This window comes from Danio rerio, chromosome 4 (genome assembly GCF_052040795.2).
Source record: "Danio rerio strain M-AB ecotype USA chromosome 4, GRCz13ab, whole genome shotgun sequence".
NCBI lineage: Eukaryota > Metazoa > Chordata > Actinopteri > Cypriniformes > Danionidae > Danio > Danio rerio.
In genome coordinates, this window is record NC_141024.2 from 12496849 (window position 1) to 12510707 (window position 13859).

Consider the following 13859-nt stretch of genomic DNA (forward strand, 5'->3'; position numbering starts at 1 on the left):
AACCCAGCGTTGGGTTTGTCCCTTTTTTACCCAGCGCTGGGTTACCAAAACAACCCAAATTGGGTTGTTTTCAACCCAGCAGTTTTTAGAGTGTACATTTTTAGGTTCACTGAACTTAATCGAGCAGATTTTCTCAGGACAGAAAAATGCATTACAAATTTTCTTTAAGGTTTTTACTTCCAATTCAGCAATTACACACAATGTACTTACAAAATAATAGTTTTTTTTTTACAAGTTATTACAAAGAACAAAGTAATTTTCTTATAAAGTATTTTTTATAAAGTAATTGTAAAGTAAAAGTAAAACATTTTCACCTTACTACTGCAAATTTTTTATTTTTTACAATGTCGGCCACATGTTTTTATCAACATCGCTCCTCAAAGTCTCCTATAAGCATAAATGTAATAGAAAAAAGTAATCCCTGCCACTGAATCTAAGCCAGACTGGAATCAGCTGTGTCAATTATGCAATTCTTTTTTTATTAATAGCTGAGATATATTTTTGATGTTGATATTGTCTTTGAACTGATATCATTACAGAAGCAGAGGTTTTGTATACTGTATCTAAGATTTGGAATATTGTTTTTGCTATTGTGGGATGTTGTGTGTTAACATGAAATACTACAAAAACAATCCACAATTTTGTTGGGAGGTATAGCTTGTCTGTTAGTAAAATGTAAGCATTGTGGAAATGTGTTCTACTGGGTAAAAACGACGTGAAATGTGTGAATGGTATGGCCACAAAAGGCTAATGCTGTGCTTACTGTGTTAAGAGTTTTGAAAATGTGACAACTGGTTGGACAGACGCTAGTTAGCAATTGAAACAAAAATTTAACAAACATTAAATATTCAATATGTAAAACGAATATAGTTACATCAAAAGTGTCTGTGTGTATTATATATTAAATAAAACAACTTTAGATATAAAATAACATGTAAGAATGACATGAAATACATTCAATTGCAAAAAATACGTTAAATATATGGAATATAAAACCATATTTTAACTGACTTAAATCTCACTCTCTTCATAAACTAATTAAACACTATTATCATTTAATAAGCTTTTTTTTTTTTTTAAACAAAAGGTCTCATGGCAATTAAAAAAAACAATATAACGTCTTTCCCCTTTTCACTGGATTTAATACGAGCCTACATATTTTCATTCTCGAGGGCTGGTTTGCAGGCATCCAATACACAGTTCAATTACTCAGCTCTCAGTTTTACAGATCTCCGGGTATCAGTAATCACTGTACTAAAGTTAGCAAAATCATTCTCAGAAGCAGGTGCCAGAGGATTAATGACCTAAAACAATTACAGCTCACCTACTGAAAGCGTGGTTACAGTCCTCTCAGCCCTGCAATCCACAACCCACCTTCTCTGAGACTCACACACTTTCACAGTAACAGCTCCTCTGAGTTTTATTTTGTTTGCTTTTTCATAGCAGCAGTATAAAAGTAATCCACTGTATTCATCTGAATGCTAATTTTAGCTCATGTCTTTATTTGCAGAAAGACAAACATCATATTGTATACATGAACAGGGTTTTATTTTCACACCTGTAGATTGTTTGCTTTGTTCCAAACTTGTAAAAATGCTGCAATTCCTTCTTGGTTTGGTTTGCAAGGATATTCAGCTCATATAATTTGTCTGTATCGTGGTTTTCTTTTAATTGCTGCTGTCACATGTTGGGCAAATTATATGTTTTTTTTGGACAGTATATATATTTTTTTTAAATGCTCTTAATATTTGGTACATAAATCACTTTGAATGTTACATTTTGAAAACTAACAGTGCTGATAGTCTCCTTGTTAGAGCAACTGACTTCTTAATTGCTGGTTCAATCACAGCTCAGGGTTGGGTGCAGCAAAACCAGTGGGTTACACAAGGGGGCTTGTCCGGGATTTGAGTGAGGCTTCGGAGGGTGAATGTAACGAAGACCAGCTAGCGAAGTGGTATTGAAGTAAACCTCACTTCTCTGACCTCTAAAGATTCTCTAGCTACAGATACTAGAGGCCATGTTCTTTAGCCTCCTTGTTAGAGCAACCGACTTCCCTACAAAGAATCGCCGGTTTGATCCCAGCTCGGGTTGGGTGCAGTAGGACCAGCGGGTTACACTATTATCAACCACACCAATGCATGACTATGCTCAGTTTATTATAAGCATATGGCGCAGTATTTTGCCCTCCACTTTAAATGCTCAAGCTATACAAATTCTGATTGGCTATCAATATTTTAACCATTCATCAGCCGAAGAAAAAACTGTCAAAATTATATACACTATAATGAGATCATAGTTAAAACTTCACAGTTACATACCTTTAAGGTGTACTGCATACTGCACTGGCATAAAATGGTCTTAAAATGAAAATGATGGTATTCATTGCAATTATTTCTGGAATAATATATCATACGCACCAAAAAGTGTATGACACAAACATCCCAGTATTCTCAAAGCACATACCCTAGCAACTCCACAGCAACCAAATACCCAAGTTATTGCAATAAAGGGCATAATATACTAGCAACTGCATATTAAAATGCTAAAAACAAGTCTAGAAACCACATTGCAACAATCGAACATACGCCCTAATACCAGTGAAAAAGAATGTACATGCTGCTTGGTAATGGCAGAAGTCAAGGTTTTATTTGGTAGCAGAGGGAGCATAGATAAAGTTTGATTGTTTAAAATGAAGAATTGTCCCGGGAATTAAATAATAATGTTAATTTAAAAGTGCAACTCTGTAATAACAATCGGAGCAAAATGTGTTTAGAGAAGTTAGGGATCCCTTAAGGGATTTCCCCGTGCATTTTTGTTTGAAAGCTAATAAGAGGCTGTTGACAGCAAAGTTTATGGAAAGAAAAATGAGCCTAATAACTAAGTCCTGCCTAATACAGGCTTCTCGGCGCTTATTTAAAATTTTGAAGGGCAAAGACTGGAATGTAGCCTTGATTAAAATGATAGAGCGGCCCAAACAGTCGAGAACAGATGAGACCCTTTTTCCCAACAGGGCTTTTCGCTGCAAACACTTTCCCAACCAGATGATTGCTTGATCTAAATGACCAGAAGAAAGCGGGACAGAACTTAACAGACCAAAACGAACAGCTGCGTGTTTCAGTCCAAAAGCCATTCATCAAGATGCAGGTCTCAGGTCAGCCGTGACCTCTCTTTTACAATTACACTTCCATCTGAAACAAACACTACTGTACAGTCAGTCCAAAAGAGACTCTTTTTAACTTCATTAATAATGGTTGTATCAATAGTATGCTCTTAACGTTATTCATATAAGCTCCATGCATCACAATCATGTTTTGCAGCTCCAATGGTGGAATATAAAGCAGATGGTGAAGGTTACTCAGAAAGAAACCAATTGAACTTATTGTGACAATCACATTCACCAAGCTTTACAGTCTAGAGGTCAGACTAAACACACGACTGAAAGTGTTGCCATAAGACATATTGTGTGAATATTGGACATTTCATTGAATATGTCAACATTTCAAAAGATTTTTCAATGGAACTGATTAGAAGGTGCTGTGAGGGATGTCGGCTGAAATTGCTTAATGGCACTCATTTATTTCCATTTGCTAATAACTGATACTGTTTGATGTTTAATGGAGTTAGATGCCTGACGGCCTTTTATCATTGTGTGATTAGAGAGTGGAAAGGAAGAGTATGCTAATCTTACCTGTCAACACAACGACATCAGCAGCGACATCATGAAACATGCAAAAGAAAGAAAGGAATCGATTAGAATATTTAATCATTGCACATGTTTTTGCAGCAATTAATGGCATTATTTATTCAAATTGATTCGAATGAAAGGAACTCAAACTTTAGAAGCGTTCAGACAATGAAATGTAATCATTCGCGCACACATTCACTAAAATGTCATAATAAAAAATAAATAAAAGTAAAAACAACACATAAATGATTTTATTAATATTCTTTTACATTCAAAGACTAGTTATTTTTAATCTTTATACTAATATTTCAACTTATATACAGATTTTTTTGTTATAGTTTATTTCTGATATTTCATAAACTGCCACTATTATAGGTTCTACACACTTGTCTGTGAGAAGTCTTAACAATTTAAACATATATTTTATTTGATTACTTATTTTTCTATATTCAATAAGTATTGTAATGCATAAATCAACACTTTCAGAATAAATGTACTGCTGAATGACAAGGAAATGTTATTTCACCCACATTTTGACATTTTATTTTTGCAAAAGTCAACATTAAAGTAGACTTTTTTAGACATTTTCAATAAAAAGTCTTCAGTGTACTGTACATAAAATAATTTTTATTCAAGTCTTTTTTCCTTCTAACAGCTTTGTGGTGTCTCTTATAAACCATTATCTTTGCAATACATCTGGTTTAACAGTCAACCCTGTAATTTCCAAGCTGCGCTTCTTCAATCTCAGCAATTAGCTTTAAGAAAAAATAAATAATTTTCTAAGACTGCCCAAGCACTGGCGGAAAAAATGCAATTATGAATTGCAACAGATTTCATTTTTGGTTTAATGGCTTCTTAGAAAGAAAGCAGTGTTTTCTTAAGAAGCATATCAGAAAATGTTCTAACACTATAGCTGTGATGTAAGGGATGCTAGAAAATGTAGTAGAGAATCCATGTGCAGTATTTATCAACAAGATTAGTCAAGTAGGCAAAGGTCGATCACAGGAGCAAACAAATGCATACACAGCATCCAAAAATATGGTCAGTAAACAGGCGAATGGTCAGGACAGGCGGCGAAAATAATGGAAACAGTAAAACAAGACAAATGATCAAACATGGCTAGGCTAGACAAAGGAAACACATTGTAATGTTCACTAACAGTATAACAAGACTCAGCAAAGTGTGTGTGTGGAAATAATTGGTCTTGAGCAGCTCCCAGCAGTGTGTGTGATCAAAGAAGAATCGGAACGGGTGTGAGCGTGTGGTGCATGACAGGATATATAGTTCTTTTGATGGCAGATTTGTACTTCTCCAGCAATCTTGATCACTGGCAATTGTTACAATAGCTTCTTAAGTCTTTTTTTAATAATAATGCAAATTCAGCATCTTAATTTCTGAATGCATTGTTATTGCATCTATATATGAAAGGTTGCTCACTTCTTTTATTTCTCATGTTCTCATCAAGTTGAAATGCCATATTTCTGAGCGGTTGGTTGTGGTCTGGATGACATATAGTGCATTATGTAACACCCAGCTCTCTATAGCATCTGACTAAAGGTGACAGTTGCTGTCAAAGGAAAAAATGTCTTGTCCCCTGAGCCACAGACTGACGACCTTGAGAATCAAAAACATATTGAGCTGTTAAGGAGACATCGATTGAAAGATGTCAGCTTTGAGAACATTAAAAAAAAAAAAAACTTGAGAAAAGAAGCAGAATCCAATCACTTCTGACTACTGGTCTATCACTTATATCATCTGAAAACTGAAAAAAAAGGAAAAACATGCTTGGGTGGAGGGTCAAACTTACGCAACAGCATTAACAAGGCCTCAAAGACTGCTTGACAAGCATGACTAAAACCTTGTAAGGTGAAATGTAGAGCTGTGCATGTCATTTGAATATATGCATTTAAAAAAAAACATTGTTTGGATTTCCTGTAACTGTGCAATTTACTGTCACAAGATGGTGGTTAACAAAGCTCATAAAGGATGTTATGACCTTGGCAAGGAACGTGCTGTGAGATGTGATGTGAATACCGGGAAATATTGCTCAGCAAGATGTCCTCAAGACTATTCACAAGGGAAGGACAGCAAGAAATAAAATGCTACAAAATTTGAGTTATTCTATAGCTGTGTGTCATAATTCTACCACTTTTTGAATAGTAAAGGTTTTATAGGTTCATACAGCAAGAATTTGACGTGTTCAGAGGACTAAAATGAAATTGTAATGATGAAACTGACATTGCTTTTAAACAAAAGAAAAGTTAATATTAAATTAAATTAAATTAAATTAAATTAAATTAAATTAAATTAAATTAAATTAAATTAAATTAAATTAAATTAAATTAAATTAAATATGAAAGCTCTTTTCTTTACTATTTTTTTATTTACATTTTTTAAGTGCCTTGGTCTTTATTTTGCCATTTATTTAGATAAATCCCTTACCCAAAGAGCAGTGATACATTAATTAAGCTATCCCTGAGCACTTTTTGTTTGATTTTGGATGCTTTTTGTTTAATAGATGCTGTGAAAGTATTTTATTACTTAAATTAACTTATTAATATTTATTGAAAATGGATGCCTATTTAATACAGAACAAAAGCAAAACTTAGCTTAAATTTGCAATAGCCAGAAAAACATACAATCATACGTTTAAATGCTAAATTAGATTAGAGTTTCAGTTTGTAAGTAAGACATAAACACTATAATTACACTCCATCACTGCAGCTTGAGTCTTAGGCAAAAAAGCTTGTCTGTCTGCCTCAGAAATTTTCCAAAGATGAGAGTTTTTAAAGTTCAAATCCTCTTCCTCTAATCCCAAAGGAGGATCAGTGGTACAACAACACCACCACATTTTAAATCAAAGCACAGATAGAACCTAACGCATGTTCAACCGCAGAAAGAACATAAGTGCATTACACCCACCAATATCTGAGATTTAACAGAGATTGAAAATGACTTGAAAAAATGAACTTAAATGGCCTCAAAGTTTCTCCATCATGGACTAAGTTCATAGCTCCAGAAATCAAAGATATTTCGCAATTTTAAAAGAAGTGTTTCACATTAGCACAGATATCCTATAAAGTTAGATTTATTAAAATATGGCCTGAATTATTACTTTATTTAATATAAAAAATTCAAATATTAGATTTAAAAATTCTACATTTTGTTGTTAAATGCTGACATGATATTTAATTTAAATTAAGTAATTGAAAACAATGAGGAAGACACTTTACTTATATTTAATTATTACTTCTAATGTAATGAATGTAACTTGATGCAGACAAAAATCTAATATCTCATCTTCGACTCAAATTGTTTTGCGATTAAAACTGCAATAAAGTTTTCACGATGAAATAAGCCAAAATAGAATTGTAAAATGAACAATTCTTCATATTAAAAAATAACATTTTAATAATATGAATAACCTTTATAAAGAACATTTGGTCGGACACTTCCACACACACTTTTTGTTGCAGCAAAAAAATAAATAAATAAAATAAAAAAATCAATGATCCTTCTTCTTGTCTATTGATTACAATCTCTAATTAAATAAGTAATCTGTAAATGTCTCTCAGCTGAGCGATTGGCCAAAACAACCCTAGTGTTGCGTAAGTGAATACACCATTGATCCCTGACCTGAAACCAGATTGCCTGCAGTAAATATGACAGTGGGCCAGACCCTGCTTATCTAGTAAGCACATGACAACATTAGGTAATCCCTAATACTAGTGGCACGTGCCATTCAGGCTGGCTTCCCTGAGGAAACATGGGAATATGATCAGGCACGTGTGACAATATTGACAGACAGGTAGAGGGCGGAAAGGAAACAAACAAGAGGCAGTTTGCAAATGATTAGAGGGATTTAAGTGAGATTACAGATGTAAAAAAATGCATAAATGTAAATTAGCTCCTTGGGAAGACAACTGCAATAAAATAAAGTTAGTGTAATGCTATTTTTTTTTTGGTATTTGACCTGTGAAAGTAGGACATGCCAATTGCAAAGTCTGCCTATATTTATTTGACAATTAGAAGCTAATCAGAAAATATTTATACTGGATGCCGTTACTGTTATCAAGCTATCAAAAATAACGAAGGAAGCATCACCTTATCTGTTTCAGAATAAATATATGAAGGATTTTATTTTGTTGATTAGATCACTTCAATGAAAATCTACTATATATTACTTTTTTAATATTTTAAGCACACTATATATATATATCGTTCATGGCCGCTGTAATGTTCACTATGTATTCTGTATACACTGTAACTCTTTCTCATTTTGAGTAATGTAACTATGCGTGCATTTTGTAAAGCTGTTTTGGAATGATAATTTTTCTGACGAGTGACATACAAATAAACTTGAACTGAATTAAAAGCTCTGCTATCTAGAAAACAGACATTTGTTGAAAATGAATCTCTTAGGAAACACAAAATACACCAGAAACACACTTTAATATCTCAATGTTAATTTAAATGCAGCCAAACGCTCACATTATCTTCCTAAAATTTTGAAATCCTATTGCTTAATATGCTAATTTTCCAATTTGTTAACTTAACAAGTACAGTAATTACTCAGACACTTGATTGCATTTCCCACATCTATCAATTTCTTGTTAACCTAGATGCTACAGACACAGATTTAAAATATAACTCTCCAGGTAACTGCATTGGTTTCGTGCTCATTGCGTGTTGTTTTTTTGCACGCTTTCATTTGAGCAACAGTTTTCATGTCTACCCAGAGCACATGATACTGCGTTTCTTTAAATAACCCCGAAGAACATCCTGCAAACTGTGTTTTTTTTATTGGAGATGTGGTGCAATTATGTAAATCACAAGCAGTCAGTCAATGTCACCTGCATCTTGCTTGCGCACATTTATCATCCCATCTGTATTCATTGGATTGCTTATCTGTTATGCAATGCAAAGCACACAAATTCCTTGTTTTCTAGTTTGATCACTTTAAAACCAGTCTGAAGTAGAGCTCTGGGAACAAGCTGCAACTAGAGCATTACTAAGTTACTGATTTCAAGAGTATTTATGTGATGCAACGGCTGGACAGGAAAAACATGGTGGGTTATATAAATGGCAAAATAAACAGGGAAATAAATCCCTCATTTCTGCATTTTGAGGCTCTGATGAAAAGCATGGGAAGAGGTGATTCTGTCCCCCGCATGTTTTATAACACTCTGCCCCCAAAATATACTAAATCTGTACAGAAAAAAATATGTTCCATAGGTCACAAAAAATAAGTGGTTTGCTTCTTATTGCTGTGCATGTATTTTTTCATAATTAATGTCATTCCCATGACGACCAAGCTGTGACCGGGCACTGCCACAAACAGACAGAGCAAACAGAGAGCAAGCTCTATACTTAGAGTTATACAGTACATAACTCTGGTGTGTATGATATCAAAATTATCATTGACAGTTATTACAATTATTAGAAAGACCAGACGGACAGATGGACAGACAGACAGACAAATAATAGATGAATGGACAGACAGACAGACGGAAGGATGGACGGACAGAGACAGACAGATAGATAGATAGATAGATAGATAGATAGATAGATAGATAGATAGATAGATAGATAGATAGATAGATAGATAGATAGATAGATAGATAGATAGATGGATAGATGGATAGACGGACAGACGGACAGACGGACAGACGGACAGACGGACAGACAGACAGACAGACAGACAGACAGATAGATTGATAGATAGATAGATAGATAGATAGATAGATAGATAGATAGATAGATAGATAGATAGATAGATAGATAGATAGATAGATAGATAGATAGATAGATAGATAGATAGATAGATAGATAGATAGATAGATAGATAGATAGATAGATAGATAGATTCGTTTCTTCACAGTGGTTGTGGTCTCTCTCTAGTGAAGGAGAAAATGCAACAGCTCAAAGGAGATTTTCCCAGAGACAGGACATTGGGTTGATGGGTATTTGTGGTGCCACTGACCCTTTGCTCGGCCATCTGAGCCCAGAGACCTCATGTCATTTAGATCCCCGGCCTCCTCAAAACACCAGACGGCGGCCTTTACTCTGGCACAACTACATAACCGTTGCAACAGGCCAACATTTTAATTAGGATGTGATGAAGGGCCATGGATTGGAGTCGTTTCGTGCTGAAACAGGAAGGGCTGAAGCTGAATTTGTGTGGAAAACATATGCTATATGATCATGTCGCCAAACAAAGAAAAAACATCTGCAACAAATTTCCTTAACACTTTACAAAAAGGTCAATATTAGCTGTTGAACTACTAATAAACATTTGAATAATATTAAAGTTATAATTTACTAGCTTTGTTTACATCTGTTTTTGCACATCTACTTGCAGCAAATATGACTGGATACATGTTAATATACTATGCAGTATGGATATCCATTATGCCACTGTACAAAGTAAACCTGATTTAGCATCCACAAACCGGGACTTCAATTGTGTGAACCTGTGGTATTCATTATATAGTGATTTTACTGTCCTTCTTAATTACAAAATGCACTGTGCTAAAAAAGTTTCAAACTTTTATATCGCATTCTTGAGGTGCTGATGATCACAGAGAGTTGGAACAGATCTTTTAATCCCAGTTTCTTTGCCAATCCTGTTCTGTGAACATGTTTATATGCGGGGAAAACCACACTCCTACGTTAAGTTGTGGTGGGCCTCAAAAATCACTCGATTTAAAAAGAGCTTGCTGTGTTTATATCACTCCAATATGACTGTGGACACACTGCACCAGGGGTCACCAATCTCGGTCCTGGAGGGCCGGTGTCCCTGCAGGGTTTAGCTCCAACTTGCCTCAACACACCTGCATGGGTGTTTCAAGTATACCTAGTAAGAGCTTGATTAGGTTGTTCAGGAGTGTTTGATTAGGGTTGGAGCTAAAATCTGCAGGACAAGTTTGGTGACCACTGCACTACACAGTCCTGTTCAAACAGCTTCCAAATGCTGACTTTGCATCATAGATGGATTTTAATACATTTATATTCACAACGGCCCAAGCCTTGACTCTACAATTGTGAGTGGGGAGACAAGCACTTCACGCACTTGATTGTTCAATTACTTGAAACAGATGTTAGTAAGAGGATCAGTGGCGCTGAATAAAAGTGATCAACGTTGTCATTGATACGATTAAACCTGATGTTTCATAATGACAGCAGAAAGAGCTTCACCATTTTCATGCTTTTAATGACCTCCATGTTGCTTCTTGAAGAAAAGAAGCATCTAAGTGATTTTCAAGACAAAAGACAGCATCTTAGTCTTCCCATAGAGAAAGGAAAATTCTCAGAAAAGCATATTAACTGATGAAACCTAGTTCAACAACAAAGCTTCTCAGTCTCTTCTACGTTTGAGAAGTATTGGTTTTAGCCTAATCTCCCATTTTCAGCCAATACAACCTTTTCCATCAAAGGAGGCAGTAAATGTGCATTCACTGGAATTTAACAGCACTTTCCCTTCAAAGGATTCATGGATTTGCTAGATAAAAGCATGAGTTAATTAGCAACCCGTTAATGCACTAGAAGGGCATGTTGTTTTCCGACCCAATGCAATTGATTCCTAGTCGTATGTACTGTAGATGGCGAACTGATGGATGACAATGGAAGCGAACCCTTTAAAGCATGTAGTCAATAAGGCGCTGTCAATCAAATCGTCATTTCAGTCAATCGATTCACTACGATTGGCAACAAAAACAAACTACACAATAGGGAGTGTGATATTGACCACGCATGATTCTGAAAACATAACACAACTAAGCGAGTGTGTATTTAGATGGTGTCGTTTTTGTGGTTTGGGCGTTCCTTGAGGGCAAAACAGCTTTGAAGAGGTTTATTTGGGATAACAGATCTAATGCAGGGGTTTAATGATTGCTTTAAAAAACACGACAATTAAGGTCAGAGCACAATGAAATGTAAAATAACAGCTTGTGCTGAAATGCAATGGGTGAATCTCCCAAAATAGCACCGTGAATCACTGGAGGCTTGCAAAAATAGAAAATGTTACTAGAACCCACTTGAAGGTTTTACTAGTGGTTCAGTCAGAGAGAAATGTGAAAAGGACAATGAGTTTCACTGGAAAACATGCAGCTGAAGAGGAAATTATTCATTTTTGGTTTCTGCCGTCTTCTGTGCAGAATATTGAATACACGACATAGATTTGACTAAATTTTTAACAGCAAATTTTGACAAACATTTTTAAGCGTTTTGCCAAAAAGCAAGTATTTCCAGCATGCATTCATCAATAATTGATTCCGTAACAAACTGTTCAGTTGAATAAAAATGTTAATTTCCTGAACTAGTAACCAAATAATAGATTAATAATTGAATTCAACAACTGTCTTGGTAATATTAATTCAATAATTATAATAATATTATAAAAAAATAAATGTATAAATAATAGTAAAAAAAAAAAAAAAATAATATATATATATATATATATATATATATATATATATATATATATATATATATATATATATATATATATATTTCCAAGGGTTTAGCTGTGAGGGCATCCGCTGTGTAAAACATGCTTTATTCATTCATTTTCCTTTGGCTAAGTCCCTTTATTCATCAGGGGTCACCACAGCGGAATGAATCACCAACTTATCCGGCATATGTTTTACACAGCGGATGCCCTCACAGCTGAACCCTTATATATATATATATATATATATATATATATATATATATATATATATATATATATATATATATATATATATATATATATATATATATATATATATATATATATATCTTGGTAATAGATTTTTAGGCAAAAACATTATTTTCATTTAATATGCAGAAAAGAACAAAAATTAAGCTATAAAATTAGCATGCCATTTATTGTTACTTGCAATTTCTCTGCAATTAATTGTGCATGTTTTGTTCAGTGATGATGACTCATTTTCTACTAGTTACTATAATAATGGTCACACTTTAGGAATTAAATTTTTTTTTTAGCAAACCATATGACTTTTGCATCAATAAACTCTTCATTTGCTGCATTTTAATATTAATTAAGGTAGTAGTTAGGTTCAGGTATTGGATTAGGGATATAGAATAAGATAAGGTATAATGTATACTTTAAAATAGCCAGAATTGTTAAATAAACTGGAATGTTACCATAATAAATTTTTATGATAGAAGAGCCTATATGTAAGAGATTTAACTGCCAATATATGACTGGCTTGTAACAAATCGAGATCTTACTCGATTAAATTAAACACATATAATAATCATGATATGATAATGCCAAAAAAGACATTCTTGCATACTTCATCAGCATTTTAATGACAGCATCAAAAATGCATTATAAAAAGCCATTAGTTGAATTTACTCAGAAAAGTGAGTAAACCTGTTGCTTTCAATAAAATTAGCTGACTTAAAAACATGAGAACCTGTTGTTTTTAATTTGATTATTTGTTTTAATGTGATTAGTTGGATTTATTTTGAATATAGTGAGTAAACCTGTTGCTTTTAAATCGATTAGTTGACTTTACTTAAAAAGTGAGTAAACATTGCTTTTAATGCAAATATTTGGCTTTACTTTGAATAAAAAAGTAAACCTGTTGCTTTCAAATCGATTTTTTTGACTTTACTTTTAAATGATGAGTAAACACGTTGACTTTAATGTGATTAGTTGGCTTTACTATAAACAAAATGAGTAAAGCTGCTGTTTTTAAAACGATTAGTTGACTTTACTTTAAAAAGTAAGTAGACCAGTTGCCTTAAAACTAAGTAAATGAAGTGTATGATCATAATAAATATGAGTGCAGCATTATATGTCAAGTGCAGCATTATATGTTTACATATTGATCTAAATATCAGACATTCACCACACTAATCTATAGTCTACCATGCAGCAAAATAAAGACAAGCCTATAATGGTAAATGGTGCAAAAGTCTAGTCAAATTCTGTTTTATCAAGTATCATTACATGCTTCACTGGCCTTTAAACAACAAAAACATCCTCAAAATTGAATCAATGGTCTCATTTAATGGCCTGCTCTGACGTCAGAGCTTTTGACGGACAACAAGTAAAAACAGACAATTGAGCATCAAATGCACATCAACCCATAAAACCCCATAAACCCTGAAGTCTGACTGCAAGTCGACCGGAACAAGGGCTCTGACCAGCGTATGCTCC

General features: G+C 33.9%; 1 protein-coding gene across 6 annotated transcripts in view; it reads right to left on the reverse strand.

Moving 5' to 3' along the window:
• The window catches only part of abtb3a (ankyrin repeat and BTB domain containing 3a), a 207940-nt gene that overhangs the window by 138331 nt on the left and 55750 nt on the right, over positions 1 to 13859 (reverse strand). The window lies entirely within an intron of this gene.